The following is a 19,142-nucleotide window of genomic DNA, read 5'->3' as shown; positions in this document are numbered from 1 at the left end:
TATCCTGGGCTGAAGTCACAAGGAAAAGTGAAAAGGACTTAGATAACCAACTGAACATGAACACCCAATGGAGGAGGTATAATATCTCTGTATATGGCATTAGTGAGACACTTCTTTGAATTCCATGACCAGTTTTGGTGTCCACATTTCAAACAGGATGTTGCAAAATTAGGAAAGGTTCAGAATAGAGCTATGATTGATGATTAAGGGTCTGGAAAACATACCTTACAGTAAGAAACTCAGTCTATTTAGTTTATCCAAAAGAAGTAAAAAAAAAAAAAAGTGGCCTGATCATGGTCTGCGTGGGGAAGTGATTTCTGATAGTAGAGGACTCCTAAATATAGTAGAGAAAGGCTTAATGACAGCATGCCTGGATGCTGAACCTAGACAAATTAAAACTGGAAACTAGGTGCATATTTTTAACAATGAGGGTAATTAACCCTTGGAACAATTTATCAAGGGATGTGGTGGATTCTCCATCACTTGACATCCTTAAATCACCACAGGATTTGAAAAAAATGCTATCGCTCAAGCAGAAATCATAGGTTTGATGCGGAAATTACTGGGTGAGCATCTATGACCTGTGTTATGCAGCAGGTCAGACTTAATGATCATTAATGGTCACTTCTGGTCTTGACATTTATGTATCTATGATAACTACTGGTAAATGCAAGATTGCCATAAGATTTACTATTGCCAAGAGGAAATGTTACTAAAATATTGTGATATTTTGTTTTTCTTTGTTTGAAAAAGAAAAGTACTGGTAACATTCATGAAAAGATTGGAGACAGAATGTTCAAGAGCAGATGGATCAGATAGGCTGGGAATTAGATGATTCCATGACATGGTTTGCAATTTAAAATTTGTTTTCTTGTCACTCTTCAGCTATCAAGTAAAGGCTGGTTTACAGCAAGTCAAACTGCAGGATTCCTGAACAGAGTTTTATTACAAAGACATATTTGCACTATTGTTATATCCTAGATTTGGTCAGCATTTCTTTTTATAACCTAGCCTCAAAAATTTGCTCCTGGCCGGAACTTACATAAGATCGGTCATACTGGGTCAGACCAAAGGTCCATCTAGCCCAGTATCCTGACTTCTGACAGGGGCCAGTGCCAGGTGCCCCAAAGGGAATACACAGAACAGGTAATCATCAAGTAATCCACTTCCTGTCACTCATTCCCAGCTTCTGGCAAAGAGAGGCTAGGGACACCATCCCTGCCCATCCTGGCTAATAGCCATTGATGGACCTATCCTCCATGAATTTATCTAGTTCTTTTTTGAACCCTGTTATAGTCTGGGCCTTCACAACATCCTCTGGAAAAGAGTTCCACAGGTTGACTGTGCATTGCGTGAAGAAATACTTCCTTTTGTTTGTTTTAAACCTGCTGCCTATTCATTTCATTTGGTGACCCCTAGTTCTTGTATTCTGAGAAGGGGTAAATAACACTTCCTTATTTATTTTCTCCACACCAGTCATGATTGTATAGACCTCTATCATATCCCCTCTTCATCATCTCTTTTCTAAGGTGAAAGGTACCAGTCGTATTAATCTCTCCTCATATAGAAGCTGTTCCATGCCCCTAATCATTTTTGTTGCCCTTTTCTGAACCCTTTCCAGTTCCAATATATCTTTTTTGAGATGGGACAACCACATCTGCATGCAGTATTCAAAATGTGGGCGTACCATGGATTTACAGAGAGACAACATGATATTTTCTGTCTTATTCTCTATCCCTTTCTTAATGATGTCCAACATTCTGTTTATTTTTTTGACTGCCGCTGCACATTGAGTGGATGTTTTCAGAGAACTAGCCACAATGACTCCAAGATCTCTTTCTTGAGTGGTACCAGCCAATTTAGACCCCATCATTTTATATGTATAGTTAGAATTATGTTTTCCAATGTGCATTACTTTGTATTTATCAACACTGAATTTCATCTGCCATTTTGTTGTGCTGTCACCTAGTTTTGAGAGATCCTTTTGTAGCTCTTCGTAGTCTGCCTGGGACTTAAATATCTTGAGTAGTTTTGTATCATCTGCAGATTTTGCCACCTCACTATTCACCCCTATTTCCAGATCATTTATAATACTATTTGTCCCAGTACAGACCCCTGGAGGACACCATTATTTACCTCTCTCCATTTTGAAAACTGTCCATTTATTCCTATCCTTTGTTTTCTATGTTTTAACTAGTTACTAATCCATGATAGGACCTTCCCTCTTATCCCATGACAGCTTACTTTTCTTAAGAGCTTTTGAGGGACTTTGTCAAAGGCTTTCTGAAAATCTAAGTACACTATATCTCCTGGTTCCCCCTTATCCTCATGCTTGTTGACCCCCTCAAATAATTCTAGTAGATTGGTGAGGCATGATTTCCCTTTACACAAACCATGTTGACTATTCCCCAACAAATTATGTTAATCTATGTGTCTGACAATTTTGTTCTTTACTATAGTTTCAACCAGTTAGCCCAGTACTGAAGTCAGGTTTACCAGCCTGTAATTGCTGGGGTCACCTATGGAGCCCTTTTAAAAAATTGGCATCACATTAGCTATCCTCCAGTCATTTGGTACAGAAGCTGATTTAAATGATGGGTTACAGACTGCGGTTAGTAGTTCTGCAGTTTCATATTTGAGTTCCTTCAGAATTCTTGGGTGAATACCATCTAGTCCTGGTGACTTATTACTGTGTAGTTTATCAATTTGTTCCAAAACCTCCTCTAATGATACCTCAGTCTGGGACAGTTCCTTAGATCTGTCACCTAAAAAGAATGACTCAGGTTTGGGAATCTCCCTCACATCCTTAGCCATGAAGACCAATGCAAAGAATTCATTTAGTTTCTCCCCAATGGCCTTTATCGTCCTTGAGTGCTCCCTTTGCATCTCAATTGTCCAGTGGCCCCACGGGCTGTTTAGCAAGCTTCCTGCTTCTGATGTACTGACTTTTTTTTTGCTAATACTTTTTGAGATTTTGGCTAGCTGTTCTTCAAATTCTTTTTTGGCCTTCCTAATTATATTTTTACACTTCATTTGACAGAGTTTATGCTCCTTTCTATTTTCCTCAACAGGATTTAACTTCCACTTTTTAAAGGATGCCTTTTTGCCTCTCACTGCTTCTTTTACTTTGTTCTTTGGCCACTGTAGCACCTTTTTGGTTCTCTTACTATGTTTTTCAATTGGGGGTATACATTTAAGTTGAGCCTCTATTACGGTGTCTTTAAAAAGTTTCCATGCAGCTTGAAGGGATTTCACTTTTTACACTGTACCTTTTAATTTCTGTTCCACTACCTTCCTCATTTTTGTGTAGTTCCCCTTTCTGAAATTAAATGCTACCAAGTTGGGCTGCTCTGGTGGTTTCTCCATGACAGGGATGTTAAATTTAATAATATTATGATCACTATTACCAAGCGGTCCAGCTATATTCACCTCTTGGACAAGATCCTGTGCTCCACTTGGACTAAATCAAGAATTGCCTCTCCTCTTGTGGGTTCCAGTACTAGATGCTCCAAGAAGCAGTCATTTAAGGTCTCAAGAAACTTTATCTCTCTGCATCCCGTCCTGAGGTGACATGTACCCAGTCAGTACCCATATCCCCAGACATGGGGATAGTTAAAATCCCCCATTATTATTGAGGTTTTTTTATTTTAATAGCCTCTCTAATCTCCCTGAGCATTTCACAGTCATGATCACCATGCTGGGCAGGTGGTCAGCAATATATCCCTATTGCTATATTTTTATTATTAGAGCTTGGAATTACTATCTAAAAACAAAAACCCTACCATGTGTCAATTAATAAAATGTGTTTTTTCAGATTAAATAAACTCCTGAATTCACACAAACAGAGAAACTAGGCCTAGAAAACACCTATTAAGTCATGTAAATGTATGCCCCCACTTTATTTCCTACATGCATTATCTAGTGCTTTGTCCAGTCCAATTTTCAAAGCCTCAATGAATGGAGCTTCCACTGCTTCTCTCTGATGATTAATCCAGAGCAGAAAGTAATATGTAAGATCACATTCTAATACATCTCACTCAAAAATGTATACATATTCCCAAAAGGCTTTTTAAAAAACATATTTGGCGAATGATTAGTTCATGAGCGGTTAGTGTCATGATATTTTGAATACGTTTTTAAAAGTTGGATACTTTTGGTGAATTCCTGGCCCTAATGTGTCAACTGGAGTTTTACCATTGACGTCAATGGGGCCAGAGCTTCACCTGTTCTATCTTTAATATCTCTTTTTAGCAAAATACAGTTCAGTAAGGATTATCATTTACCATACTGACCTCTACTGTCAAGTAATAAACAAACTATTATTTTCAGACAGCACTATGTAATTGTGAAGAGACTCACATCCTGAATTTGTGCTTGAAACTATGTGAAATAGGTATTCTACCTATTTAACTCATACACAGCTGAACTACTGTGTGTTCATTAGGTACATGGAACTCCCAAGTCAGTAGGCGTTATATTCTGTTTTGAAATCGCATGACATGGCCCAGAATAAAGAAAGGGGAATCCTAAAAAGGAGATGAAAGGCACTTCAATAAAAGAAGCAGATGGGAAAAAATAGTGAGATTTAACTAAAATTAATCTCAGAATTTAGCATAAACAGGGCAAGAGTCTGATCTCAACTATAGCATTATAAATCTGGAGAAACTCTATGGAGTTATTCAGATGTACAGAAATGTAATACAGTATAGTTTGGCTGTAAAGTACCATAGTGGTCTAAGTTCTACAGCAGCCAAGTATTTTAAAGAGAAGGACTCTTAAATAATAGTTTGGCCAGATTCTGCAGGTAGATTTATACCTACATTTGAGGCCCTTCACAGAAATGATCCCAGTGGGCAGAAGGGAAAAAACAGAGTGAGGTTCCTGAGAAATAGGAAAAAGGATCAAGTTGCACCCAGTTCTGCCCTCCAATACACATGAACACTCCCACCTGCTTCAGTGGGAGTTACACCTGACTGCACAATCCAGCTACATGGGCCTCATCTAAAGTCAATGTAAAGATTCCCATTGATTTCACTGGGCTTGGAAATAGTCCCTAATTGCATACATTTTCTGCTAAAATTGCCAGCATAGCTTAAATCTCCCACAATCATTGTAGTGGGGGTTGAAGCTTGGGTTGATAGCAACGTATGTCCCTTAATTTATGCCTTAATAATCATGGTTTTGCATCTTTGGCTTGCATCCTTCATAAGAACTTTAAAATGGCAAGAGGGAACGGGGCATAACTATATATCGGTTGTCAGCCCATAAAGTTAGCTTCTAACATCTCAACTCCCTTAATTAAATAACATAAGAAAGGTCATGCCACAGCAGAATAAAGTTCTGTATTGATCAGTATCTTGTTTCTGACAGTGGTCAAAGTTTCAAAAATATATAATGAACACTTTGGTAATCATGTTACACTGTACAGTGAGCAGATGTTTCTTCATCTTCCAAACTGCTTATCAAACTATGCCCTGACGCATGAGAATTGATAGACAAACACTGCTTTTTTTTTACTCCAGCTATTGTAACTGTATATGGTAGTCATCTGAAATATCTATTTTCAATGTACTAAACTATTTACTTCAATAATTAATATCCCACAGCAGCTAGTTCCACAGACCAATTCTATATATTTAATGAAATGTACTACACTTAAAATTGTTAGAAGAGTTACAGTGACTATATGATATTTTCCAATTCCCGAACCCAAAGTAATCCCTCAGCTGAAATGAGGGGAAGACCCAGAGGTGCTGAATCTCCAGGACACCAAAAAAAGGGAGATTCTGAGAAACTGCTGCACAGCAGGTGATGGGACAGTGAGTGAGAACAAGAAAGAGAATCGTTATCTGATAGGTCCTGAACAAGTGGAACCTGACCTCTGGGGAAAGGTTAAAAAAATTGGGTATGTTTAGTCTTGAAAAAAGAAGACTGAGAGGGGACTTGATAACAGTCTTCAGATATGTTAACAAGAGTTATAAAAAGGACAGTGATCAGTTGTTCTCCATGTCCACTGAAGGTAGGACAAGAAGTGATTGGCTTAATCTGGAGCAAGGAAAATTTAGGTTAGATATTTGGAAAAAACAATTAAATATAAGGATAGTTGAGTACTGGAATAGGATTACCAAGGGAGGTTGTGGAATCCTCGCCCATGGAGGGTCTTAATAACAGATTAGACAGATACCTATCACGGATGCTCTAGATCAGTGATTCTCAAACTTATTTAATCAGGCCCCCCTTCTTTGTGTCTGTAGTCATATTTTCCCCTGCCCCTTCATGCAGGTACATCTGCCACCATCCAGCTCTGAAGGCAGAGCAGAGAGCAGTTGTCCCATAGTTTGAGAAGACTGGTCTAGATAATATTTAGTCCTGCCTCAGTGAAGGGGACTGGACTAGATGACCTATCGAGGTCCCTTCCAGTCCTAGATTTCTATGATTCAATGGTTCAATGATGCACACTACATACTGGACATTGTCTGTTTAAACAGAAATAAACTATACAATCCTGGAAAAGACATTTAATGTAATTTAATCTACTATAGACTCAACAATGGGAGCTACAAGGTAGGAAACTGGATTTAAAAACTGGCCAACGGGTACTACTACTCAAGTGGCTATGTCATGACTGAGTGGAGTCCTAGAGGTGGCTTGAGGAAGAGGAAAGGAAGGGGGTGCAGCACCGAATAGGGGGAGTAGAAATTATGTCCACGAAGGATGTAATGCCTCCAAAGGGCTTGGAGGAGTGTGCTTAGTATCTCCCAAGGAGTCTTTGAGTTATGCAGCACTTTCAGTGGCACTAGCAAACTTTCCCTCCCCTTTCCCACCTTGTGATCAGGTTGTGTAAACAGCTGGGCAATGGATATCTCTGGCGCAGAGCAACTCCCCAAACACAGGTGTACCCTTTGTACGGGCAGCTGAGGTTTAACTCAAAGACTTCATAGTCCCTTTATGAAGTAAAACAAGACAATTTTATAAAATAATGAACAGGGCAGTTTTTCCCCAGGAAAATTCCAGCGTATAATCAAGGCATCTTTGTAACAGAGATCCAGAGGGAGTTTTGCAAAGATAAACAATTTGAAATAGTGCATATTTTACAAAGGGGTAGAACAAGCACAGGAGTAAAATTTCTGTAGAATATAAATTACTCCTCTGCCCTATTCTCCCTGTGATGCACACACAGAATTTTTATTAATATCAGGGAGAGCCCTGCCTGATGAGGAGACTATGATGTTAGGACTTGCTCTCAAACTTTGGGTAAAACCCACTCCCTCCTCCATCTGAAGGTGAAGAGGGCAGGTGAAAGGAACATAGACTTCAGCCAAATCTGGCTAGTCCTAGACGGACAGGATGAGCACAGTTTAGGAGATATCCTCCATCTTCTGCTGATCTTACAGGTATCCCCTCCCTGTGGAAAAAGTGAGGTTCAGTGGCTTTTCAGAGGAGTGGCTCCATGAGGTATTGCTCACCAATGGCTCCATGGACTTCAGAGCAGAAATTGTTGTGAAAGTTCATGATGCTCATTTTAGCATTTACTATATATATCTTCTACATCTGCCCATGTGACGGAGGGAAATGCAGTGTGCAGGATCAGGCAAGGAGCCAATAGTAACATGGTTTTTCAGGGATCCATACCACGAGATGTGGTAAGTATAAATAAGAGCATAAGTCAGAACACACCTTGCTACTTCAAAGGGGGTGTATACTGGCCAACTTAAAACATGTGTGGACCTCAGCAGCAATTACATACAAAAGTCAAAGGCACTCAGTATCAAAAGATCAACTCCAAAAGATCAACACAGATCTGCGCCTGACCTTTGGCATAAGGATGAGAAAAAGCATGCAATTAAAACAGGAAGTGTCAAGCCCTTCTGGAAATTTGCTAACATGTCCCAAAATGAAATACATACAATAATGGATTTGTCTCAGATGATAAAAGTTTAATTTTCTAATTCTGAATTTGAACCCTGATAACTTTTTTAATTCTACCAGTGAACAGGCAAACAAATCGTTCAATTTATTGCAAGCCTTAATTCATCCACAGGGATTATAGGAGAGAGTTAGCCCAAAAAGTACCTTAAAAATCACAAATAGGCAGCAGAAAATTTGAACTTCTGAAAACAAAGTCAATGGAGCTGACTGGTGTCCAAAGAGGAAAGCCATGAGGAAATCAGAATGGATTTTGGGCCTTTCTTATTGTTATGGTTTATTTTAACCTGAAATGCTAACCTGGTTTGTTTAACATTAACCAAATCTGAGTAGAAGGGATATCATACTATGGGTGACCAGGCTTGGAAGAACTAGGTTATACCTTGGTCCAAATTAGGAGAACATTCAAAACGTGCAAGTAATCACCTTGATCACTGACTTTTATGTTGTATTCTTCTGTTCTTGTTTCTATTAGACTATAAAACAGCAAGTTGTTGGGCACCTCCTAAGGCCTTATCTATAGTATAAGAGTGCACAACTTTAACTAAATTGATTTAAAAATAGATCTAATCAAACCAGTGCAAGCCCCAAATGTTGGCACACTGAAACTGATTTAACCTTTGCTTTTATCAACTTAGCTTGTGTCAGTAACTTACCAACATCAGTAAGAACAAAAGAATACTGGTCCAGCATTTTTTCTTTTCCTAGATGGTGACATATGGGAATTAAAAGTGTAGTATAGTTTGAGCTCAATCATGGGAGATGTTTTGAGTCTCCTTAGGGGCTGAACGCCCATAACTCCTATCAATTTGCTCAGAACAAACAGGATTGGACCCATATTGCACAAAACATTTAATTCCATATTTCAAAAAAATGCTGAATCAGTACAAATACTTTCCATGTTAGTGAACTTTTCTAAGCCCTGGTCATGAGTGTAGAGAAACATGTTCCATCACTTTCAAAATTACCATAGATTTTTCTGAGGCTCACAAGCCTAATTAACTTTTCCCAGACATGATACACACATTGCCATTCAGGTTTAACAGAGCTCCAGCAACTCTAATATAAGTTGTCAATATACTGTACTATTTGTCAGATTGCAGTGCGATACCTTGGCATAAGTTTGACATAGGAGGCTCACGTTTCTCCAAAAGCAGGAGTACAGTGTACTAAAGCTTTGCAGATGGTGGTCCATAGTTAAATTAAATACTGCTGCTACATGGGAAATGCTAAAGCAAGTATGTGGATCAGTGGGTGAAAATTTTACAAATGTACAAATGAATACTGTATATCCACCCCTCAGTATGCACATGTAACTCTTACTGACATCAAACTGGGTTATGTGCACATAGTAAGGGGAAAATATGCCCCAAAGCACAGATTTACATCCAAACCATTATAAACAATCTTAAATGTAAAATACAGATTTTCAAAACTAGTACACATACCTAAATATAAATTTACTTAATATAAAAATAATGTGTTCTAAGTAGGCATTATGGTCTTTTGGGTCTTGTACACTTAACTGAAATGTCTCTATTTCTATTACCTGGTCCTGTGTCTTTGTTTGTTTACATGCTGAAAAGTAACTATTTCTGAAAGACTGACATACATTCTCCCTACAACTCTCAACACATTAACACTACACATGTTTATGTTAAAAAGTCCCAAGCGAATGGACGACCAACCAAGTATGGACTGTTTAAATAACCGTAGGTGTTGTGGAACATGCAGTCCAGCCCCATACTCCATACACAGAATTCAGATCATGAAATAAAAAGCCAAGGTAAAGCAACGGTAAATTCAGGTCTAAGTGGTCACAACTTAAAAGATTCAAGTTAAAGCTAAAACTCTTAAACTACTGAATCACAATCATGCTGCGTTTCAGCCTCTTTTTTTATTTGGAATTACCCATCTCAGTAGAGGTCTACTAACTATGACTGGGAGTGGACAAACAAAAAATGTTGCCCAAAAGCCCAATTAAAACTAGACCAGCTCTGAACAAACAATGAATATGTATTTAGGATCCTGATTTTCACTGCAAAAAATAAGCATATACATGAACATGTCAGGTAAATGCATATGTCAGGAATCAATGCCTACAGCAGAGCCAACCTAACAAGTGCATCTGGTCTGTAGAGAGCTGCCTGGTTGGCTATGCTGCCTGATTAGTTGGACGAGTCCAGAGACTGTCTCTTAAGACCAGCAGCAGCAGCAATTCAGCGGTTCCTCAAAGCATTCACCCACTGCTGTGTTAGCTCCCATCTTGGCCACAGCCTTGCCTCACTGCAGTTAACCTGGCTCTGACCCTCGGCTCCCATTACTGACTTCAGTTCTGACCCTTAGCTCTGACATCTAGCCTCTGACTCCAGCCAGTGGTGGATTAATGATTTTGCCGCCCCTAGGCCCAGAAATAATTACCGCCCCTCTCTCCCCTCAGCTCACCTCCGCTTCGCCTCCTCCCCGAGCGCGCCGTCGGGTCCTGCTTCTCCCCGCTCCCTGCCAGTGCTTGTGCACGAAACAGCTTCATGAAGGAGAGGGGAAAGGGGGGAATGTGGCACGCTCAGGAGAGGAGGTGGGACTAGGGCGGGGATTTGGGGAAGGGGACCAATAGGGGAAGGGAGGGGACGGGGAAGGGGTGGAGTTGGGGCGGAGGGCGCGAACCGGCACCAGGGGAAGCAGCCTCTGGCTGCTATTATAAATTTGCCACCCTAGGCCTAGGCCTTGTCGGCCTAGGTGTTAATATACCACTGACTCCAGCTCTGACCCTGGGCTTTTATTTCTGGCTACTGACTCCTATTCCAACCACTAGGCACAGCAGCCCATGTCCCAGTCCTGACAGCATGTTTAAAAGTGCGTTTGTGAGAATATTTATGTGAGCTCACATGCACGTGCAGTTTTTGCATGCGTACAACTTTGGATCTCAGTTTTGAAAATGCCGTACCTAATGTCTGAAAAATAATCACAGAAATCTGGCCAAAATAAACCACACCTGAGAGGTATATGGCCTGATCTGATGCCCGCTGAAGTCAATGAAATGACTCACATTATCTTCAGTGACCCTGCATTAGGCCTAGTCACCAAAGAGAATGATAGACACAGCAGCATATGAAAGATCAATACACCATATGAGATACAATGCATTATGAGGAAAAATGGAAAGCCTTTTCTGGATTTCATTAAACAGGAAGAGAAGTATGTTAGTTCTTTTCAATATGTACTCTCAGAAAACAAACATTACAAATAAAAAATATGGGAAAGCTTTATTATCAACCTACTTTGTCTAATTTTGAAAAACATGCATGCCTCAAACTTTAAAAAAGAGGATGGAAAAACAGCGAGTTGGTTTATTTAAAACATGTTGATTACTGCTGTCATTAAGTAAACTGAATACTATCTCCTCTGCCTGGTTCACTATTTCACAATATTTGAAAAATAGTTTTGTTTCCAGTTCTTATCTAGCGCAGGAGATGGCATAGGTGTTTTTTCAGAACTTCATGATATCGGAAGTGTTTGTTGCTATTATTCTACTAAATATTACATTTGTCTTATCAAGAGGCTTATGTTATAAATAACTTATAGTGTTTAGAAGTGCAACAATTAAATGATAAATTAATAAGGGAGACAAGCAAAATATGAATCATGATACCACTAACATAATTAACATAAATTAAATAGCATCACAGATTTTCTGTTTAGTGCAGCTGTTGTATAAAACAAGAGAACCTACTTTATTCATTTGCTGGCTTGTATTTTGATTAAAAAAAAAACTATATTAGACAATGCCCAAAAGAGAATAAATGAAAACTCAGAAGTAATCATAAAATATTCATTGCAAAGTCTCTGCACAAGACCTGCACATAAACATCCCCAGTAAAAATCAGAAAAACAGATGCATATGAATTGGTAGCTTCATACATACACCAAAAAGCCAAACATCTTCCAAGGGCACAGACGAGAGCAAGCATAGCATTATTACGATTGCTACGTCAGAGACCTGGAGACCTGTGCAAGGCATTTACAAATGTGCTATATTAAAGCAGCCACCATAGTCTGGCCACCACAGTTAAGAATCTCCCAATGTTTCCATTGCAAACCCTTACTTCCACAGATCTGAAATAAAATTCAGTTTAATAAAAAGTCTGGAATGCAAGGTCAGCTTGGGTGTGATTTTATTTCTATATTTGAAAACATATTTATTTGTTTTGTTATATTTGTTTATTCTATTTTGTTAATGTACCACATCCATTGGTGTGATAACTGAGCATTTGCCATTTTTAACATTACATATAACAAGGGTGGCCAAACCGTGGCTTGTGAGCCTCATGCGGCTCTTTTATATTTAAAATGTGGCTCTCACAGCCCTCCACACCCCCCCACTCTTCACCCACCAGACTGGGTGGTGGACCTTGGGACATCTGTCTTGCAGCAGGGTGGTGGGTTAGGGGCTTCTGCTCAGTTGGGAGGGGAGTCTCAGGGCTTCAGCCCTGCAGGGGGCGCCTGCTGGGGCCTGGGGCTTCAGCAGGACCAGGACTGATAACCCAAGCCCCAGGAGGTGCCTCCTGTGGGGCTGAAGCCCTGAGCCCCAGGAGATGTGACCCAGTTCTTGAACTTCTGAAGATTGTCATATGTAAGTTGGAGGGTCAGAAAGTTTGGCCACGCCTTATATATAAGCTACTAAAAATTAATGCAAATATGCAGTTATCCTAAGCTGGCCATAAAAGTTCCAGTCCTGTTTCTGAGGTAAATATTGTGTGAAACACATTATTTTTACATTCTAGGAAGACAGATTTTTCTTTTGAATAAGTTAAGACAATGAAACAAGAACAAAAAAGTAAAACGTATCATGTTCTGCCCTCAATTAAACCCGTACCACCCCATTAGGGTGTTTGCATTAGGCTTGCCAACCCTCCAGGATTGTCCTGGAGCCACCAGGAATTAAAAATTAATCTTTTAGTGTTTTAACCTTTCCTCATAGGTCAGGTTTTCTAAACCTTTTCTCATTTTTGTTGCTCTCCTCTGGGCTGTCTCCAATTTGTCCACAACTTACTGAAAACTTACCCAAAACTGGACCCACCAATGCTACATAGAGCGGGACAATTACTTACCGTGTCTTACAAATGGCACTCCTGTTAATACATCCCAAAATGGTATTAGCCTTTTTCACAACTACATCACACTGTTGACTCATAATCAATTTATGATTCATGATTATTCCCAGGTCCTTTTCAGCAGTACTATTGCCTAGTTAGCTATTCCCCATTTTGTAATTGAGCATTTGATTTTTTTCTTTCGTACGTGTAGTACTTTTCACTTGTCTTTACTGAATTTCACCTTGTTGATTTCAGCCCAATTCTCCAATTTGACAACGTCATTTTGACTTCTAATCCCATCCTCCAAAGTGCTTGCAGCCCCTCCCAGTTTAACATCAACTGCAAATTTGGTAAGCAAACTCTGCACTCCATTATCTAATTCATTAATGAAAATATTGAATAGTAGTGGACCCAAGACAGACCCCTGGGGGACCTCACCTGATACATCCTCCCATTTTGATAGTGCACCATTGATAACTACTCTTTGAATATGGTCTGTAACCAGTTATGCACCCACATTATGGTAATTTCATCTAGACCATATTTTCCGAGCTGCTCATGCGAATATCATGTGGGGAAGTGTCAAAAGCCTTACTAAAATCAAGATAAATCATGTCTATGGCTTCCCCGCATCCAGGAAACCAGTAACCCTATCAATGAAGAAAATTAGGCTGGTCAGGCAAGATTTGTTCTTGACAAACCAATACTGGTTATTACTTATTACCCTGTTATACTCTGTGCTTACAAATTGATTGTTTAATAATTTGTTCCTATATCTTTCCAGGTATTCAAGTTAGGTTGACTGGTCTATAATTTCCTCGGTTTCCTTTGTTCCCCTTTTTAAAGATAGGTACTATGTTTGCCCTTCTCCATTCCTTTGGGATGTCACCCATCCTCCATGAGTTCTCAAAGATAATAGCTATTGTTATGTTTATATTGGTACTATATTAGAGTCAGGATTAAGGTAAATAAAACCAAGACCGTGAAAATTACAGCTGACCATTCTTAACACCACAGTTTTGTACCTTCTTCACTTTTTGCCCCACCACACAACTGTGAGTGAGGGAGTAGTGATATTATCCCCTTAATTTATGTAGTGGGGATAGGAAACCGCATAGAAAGGGATTTTCATGACAGTTATTAAGTTTTTGTTTCTGACAACTTGGCAAAAGAAGTAAAGTGATCTCAGTGTAAAAAGATCTCCCCTTTTATTCTTTAGTGACTAATACAGACACAACAGTGAGATGAAACAACTAAACATCTTATATACATAAACACACTTATAAAGGGTTCACCTGGTGCAAGATAAGGGCAGAGGAGGAGACAAAAGATCCTTTCCATTGCCCTGGGTTACTTCTCTCTCCACACTCCATGTACAGCTAATTCCTCTTCTGAGAGAAGGACACTGTCCCTTCTTCTAGGCAAGAAGTATCAACATGGGAGGAAGTGGACCACATATTCAATGAGCACTACTAATTTACTTCTTTAGTACAGTAAAGAGGTCTGTAGTAGCAAGAATTAGAATGATACAGAGTGGACCTCTTATTAATAAATGACAGTTATACACAGAGTGCAATTCACCCCAGTGAAGAGGGACTAAAGCATATTCTAGCTGTGACTTAAGCCATTTAAGACCTTTAGTAATGTAGAGAGTCTGAGGCAGGATTGTCTAAGGATATAATATACTTTAATATACTTGGGTGGGCTGGGTGAGCGAATGTTCCTTAGCACACACTGTGACATCCTCAAATGGAAGAACTTTCCCTCTTGAAGTCATTCTGAGAAGAAGCACAGGGTTGGGTCTCTTCTTTCTCCCTTTGGGGAGAAGGGAACTGTGTGAATTCGAGCAATGACAACAGCGGTGGGAAAATGGCCTTTGTAAACCCTCCAGCAATAGTCCAGTGTTGCCAACTTTTGGAATGTTATCATGAGTCTCATGACATTTGGTTTTCTTGTTAAAGCCCCAGTGCCTGGAGTCATGCAGTTACATAAGAATCTTCAATTCATTTTTTTTAAAGTAAGCTTCTAGCTCTCCCAGTTGTAGAGAAAAAACTCAGAAATGTGACCCAAAGGCAGCCTAAAGGCTCTAAACCAGAAGGCAAATAACCCCCCCCCCCGAAACATATTGGTTTTTGACTCTTCATGACTTTTAAGTCAATCTCGTGATTTTTTGACAGCCTAACTCATGACTTTTAAATCTTTGGGTTGGCAATATTGCACACCTGTTTCTTGTATTTAGTAAACGTGTGCCTGCTGTCAGTATTCTAGTCACTGGTTCTACCTGTGCTGGCTAATGATAAGCAGATTGAGAGGTAACAAAATTCTGGTGGGAACAAGTGCTATCAGCACTTAATAAGCAACTGAAAGAAAATAGCAGATGACAATAATGAAGTGATTAGCATGTAGAAAGTAACTTCAAGAATGGTTAACAGAGATCAAGAAGTCCATTTTATATGGGCTGAGGACGACTGCCAAGTCTAGATAGGAAATTCAGAAAAAAAAAGCCAATTTTCATTAAAAAAAGTTTCAATGGAAAAATTTCAATCAGCACTATCTTGCAATATCAAAGGTATTTCATTGTGTTGCATATCTCTAACAGCTGGTGCAAAACTTTTATGAAACACTTCAGATAGACAGACATATTCACAGAGAGCCAGAGGGCTCTTCCATTTTACAAAGAAGAAACCCTGCGCCTCCGCCCTGCTCCCCCCAGTTTTCACAGCCATCTGCTGTTCAGGAAGCCACATTTCAGCTCTAACTCAGACAAGACCAAACAGTAAGTGTTACTTATCTTCCCTGCACCTCTCCACCTCCTTCCCAAAGCAGGTAAAAGCAACAGGAGCGTTGTGACACTAAGGACAGCTTATTTCAAGGAAATGGATGTCTGATGCCACAGACACTTCCTCTTGTTGGCTCAGCCCTACCTATTATTACAGTCATTGTGACACATTCAGGCTGGAAAGCTGTGAGAGAGTGATGGAAGGCCAAGTATATTAGTCCTAGAATGATAAAGGCCCTTTTCCCAATATGCTGAAAAGGGGTTACCTCAGGTCAACTAGGGACTCCTGAGTCCAATTAAGGAAGAGCTCTCCCATTGGCACAATTACTCCATCTCCACAAGAGGAGGAAACTATGCCGGCGGAAGAGTGTGGACAGTGCTTAGGTCAGTGTAACTTGCATTGCTCAGGGAGTGGCTTTTTCACACACCCGAGCAACGTAAGTTATATCGACATAAGCAGCAGTTTAGACCTGCCCAAAGTCAACATACATTTTATGCTCATTTACAGACCACCAGAGACTAAAGGATTATAAAGGAGCCCATGGATACCTTGTCAGTGATGGTGGGGAAATACTCGGGCTTGTCATCCTGAGAGATTTCAACATGCAAAACTCATCTCATCCCTTGCCTCCCTAGGACTTTCATAGGTCCTCTCTGGTCCAACTCACACAGCTGGTCACACCTGGGACCTGATTTTCAGTTTAGATATCAAAACAGAGGACACACAGCCCAGCCACTGTCACCTCATTAGGGCAGTCTTCAGAGACCATCCAGCATGCTGACAACAAGAAAGACCAACGATCCTGCTTCAACCATGAAGACTCAAGGACTCCAACAAATTCCAGAGTCTGATAACGGACAACAGCATCTCACCAACAGGATGAGGACTCATAGTTTTGGTAAATCATTACCATTTTACACTGGTGTTGGCCACTGACACACTGTCTCCCAAGCAGCCCCTTTCTCCCCATTGCCCACACAGATCTCCTTGGTTTTCTGACACCCAGTAATGGGTGAAAAGAAGAGGACAGAAACTTGAATGCCAGTGTATCACTCAAAGAATAAATATCTTCCTTCAAACACACAATAGTCTGATCAACACCAAAGAAACCCATTCTGGACACATCGGCCTTAGTCAGCAATCACACAGTGTCAAACCTGTCATTCCTGAGAAATCTCATAGAGAAGCTAGCAAAAGACCAGCTACAAGCTCATCTAACTGAAGCTAACATTCTAGATCCGGCACAATCTGGATTCAGGCAGAACATAGAACTGAAACTGCTTTGATGGCACTGATGGATGATCTCTGATCAATGGACAGTTATCCATTTGACACTGTTGATAATGAAATTATGCTGTTTCATCTGAGAGAAGTGGCAAGGGTCCAGGGTAATGAGCTACTATGGTTTGAGTTCTTCCTGGAGGGATGCAGCCAATGAGTATTGATGGAAAAACTGCACCTCCACCACTATAGCCCTCAGTTGTGGAGTATCACAAAGATCAATTCTCCCTCTGGTCCTTTTCAACATTTACATGCAACTATTAGGTGAAGTGGTCAGATGAAATGAGCCAGCAATATACAGATGACACACAGCTCTCCTCATCCTTCACCACATGTAACCACACCACTAATACTAAGATGGCCCAGTGCTTGGATGAGATCAGCTCTTGGATGAAGAATAGCTAGTGGAAACTGAACCTGAGCAGGGTGGATTGATTTAAATCAAGGCAATTTAAATCACCAAGTGGAAACCCTCCATTTAAATGATTGATTTTAACTTTTCCACTTGTACTTCAATTATTTTCTAAAGAAAGGTGCATGCTCATTAGTTGATAAAATCATTAAACCATGTTGATTTACAACTAAATAGAGCCTGTATACTAGATTGGTACATCTTTTTGCTAGGAGGGTACACTATACCTATGTACATTTATTTAAGAAATTATATAGCTTAATATTTTTCAGATTCTTATTAATTGCACATTGTTAGTATGTTAGAAAATGGTGCATGATATATTGCTTATTTACTAGATAATTAACTTTTTGCTCATGACTTGTGTCAAGCTGCATTAGTATGGTAATGGTAATTAAACACGTTTATTTTTAAAAAGAAAAACATTATATTTTAAAAAGACTAAATAAAATATCCATTTTTTATTTTAGAAAAATCATTTTGTTTTGTTTTTATTCCACCCTGAACTCGAGGAATACAGAGAAGAGCTTACAGCCATGGTGCAGGCTCCATTGGTTGAAAATACCCAACCACAACTGGTCAATTTGCTATTATGAAAATGTAGGAAAATTTATGCCCTCAAAATATTTTTGGCAAAAAAAATTATTACTGAATAGATCTGAACATAGATTCAAAATCCATCACTTACTTACTTGCTTACAGTTTTTATATTAATATAAAAGTCATTTACTTGAGCTACCATCTTCTGAGGCTAATTGTGTGATTTTTATATTGAGGCATAAAGGACATAGGACTTTAAGGGACCTCCTGGGTGATTGAAACATCTGATAGTCCCCTGCTATCAGAGGCAAAAAAGACCTAAATATCTCATAGACCACAATGCCCTCTTCAGAATAATTTGAAGCTCTTAAGGCCTATTGTGTGAAGCTGCCTCCCATATGCACATCAACCCTTATATTTTGAAAGTGGTATGAAGACATTTAGTTAAGTGACTCCCCAACATCATCTTGAAAATGTAGGAAAAATTATGCCCTAGAAATATTTTGGATAAAAAATGTTACTGAAAAATGCACTGTAGCTATTAAGTAGAGAAAAATTAATAGATCTGAACATGCAGGTATAGCTTGGATTAATGATGGTGACAAAAGAGGCATGTGATTCCTTCCTGAAGGTGTTTGAGGACTGAAACATCATGGATGAAGAATAATTGTTTAAAGCCTAATTCTGCAAAATCTATTGCTCACATAAGGAATCCCACTGACTACTCCAAGGAGGAAAGACTAGGACTAATGAAACTCAGGAAAATTCATGCTAAATATATAAAAAATAATTTCCTAACTGTAAGAGCTGCAGAACAATCTCTCAAGGTAAGTGGTGGAAGCTCCATTGATTGAGTCATTCAAAACTAGACTGGACAAAGCATTCCAGAATATATTGTAGGGGACAATCTCACACTGGTTAGAGGACAGATAAGGTGACCTAATAGGTCTTTCACATCTTTAAGTTCCTATGATTTTATGGTTCTATGAAATGCATAGCTTTCTGCAACTTTTCCAAATCAATTAAAAATACACACTGGAACAAAATGGTTGGGACCTTCCTACCTGAAATACTGCCTTTCTTCCTAGCCCACGCTCTGGGCTGGATTAA

Source organism: Eretmochelys imbricata, chromosome 3 (genome assembly GCF_965152235.1).
Source record: "Eretmochelys imbricata isolate rEreImb1 chromosome 3, rEreImb1.hap1, whole genome shotgun sequence".
NCBI classification, from domain to species: Eukaryota; Metazoa; Chordata; order Testudines; family Cheloniidae; genus Eretmochelys; species Eretmochelys imbricata.
The sequence above is the reverse complement of the archived record's forward strand: the minus strand, read 5'-3'. Positions refer to the sequence as shown.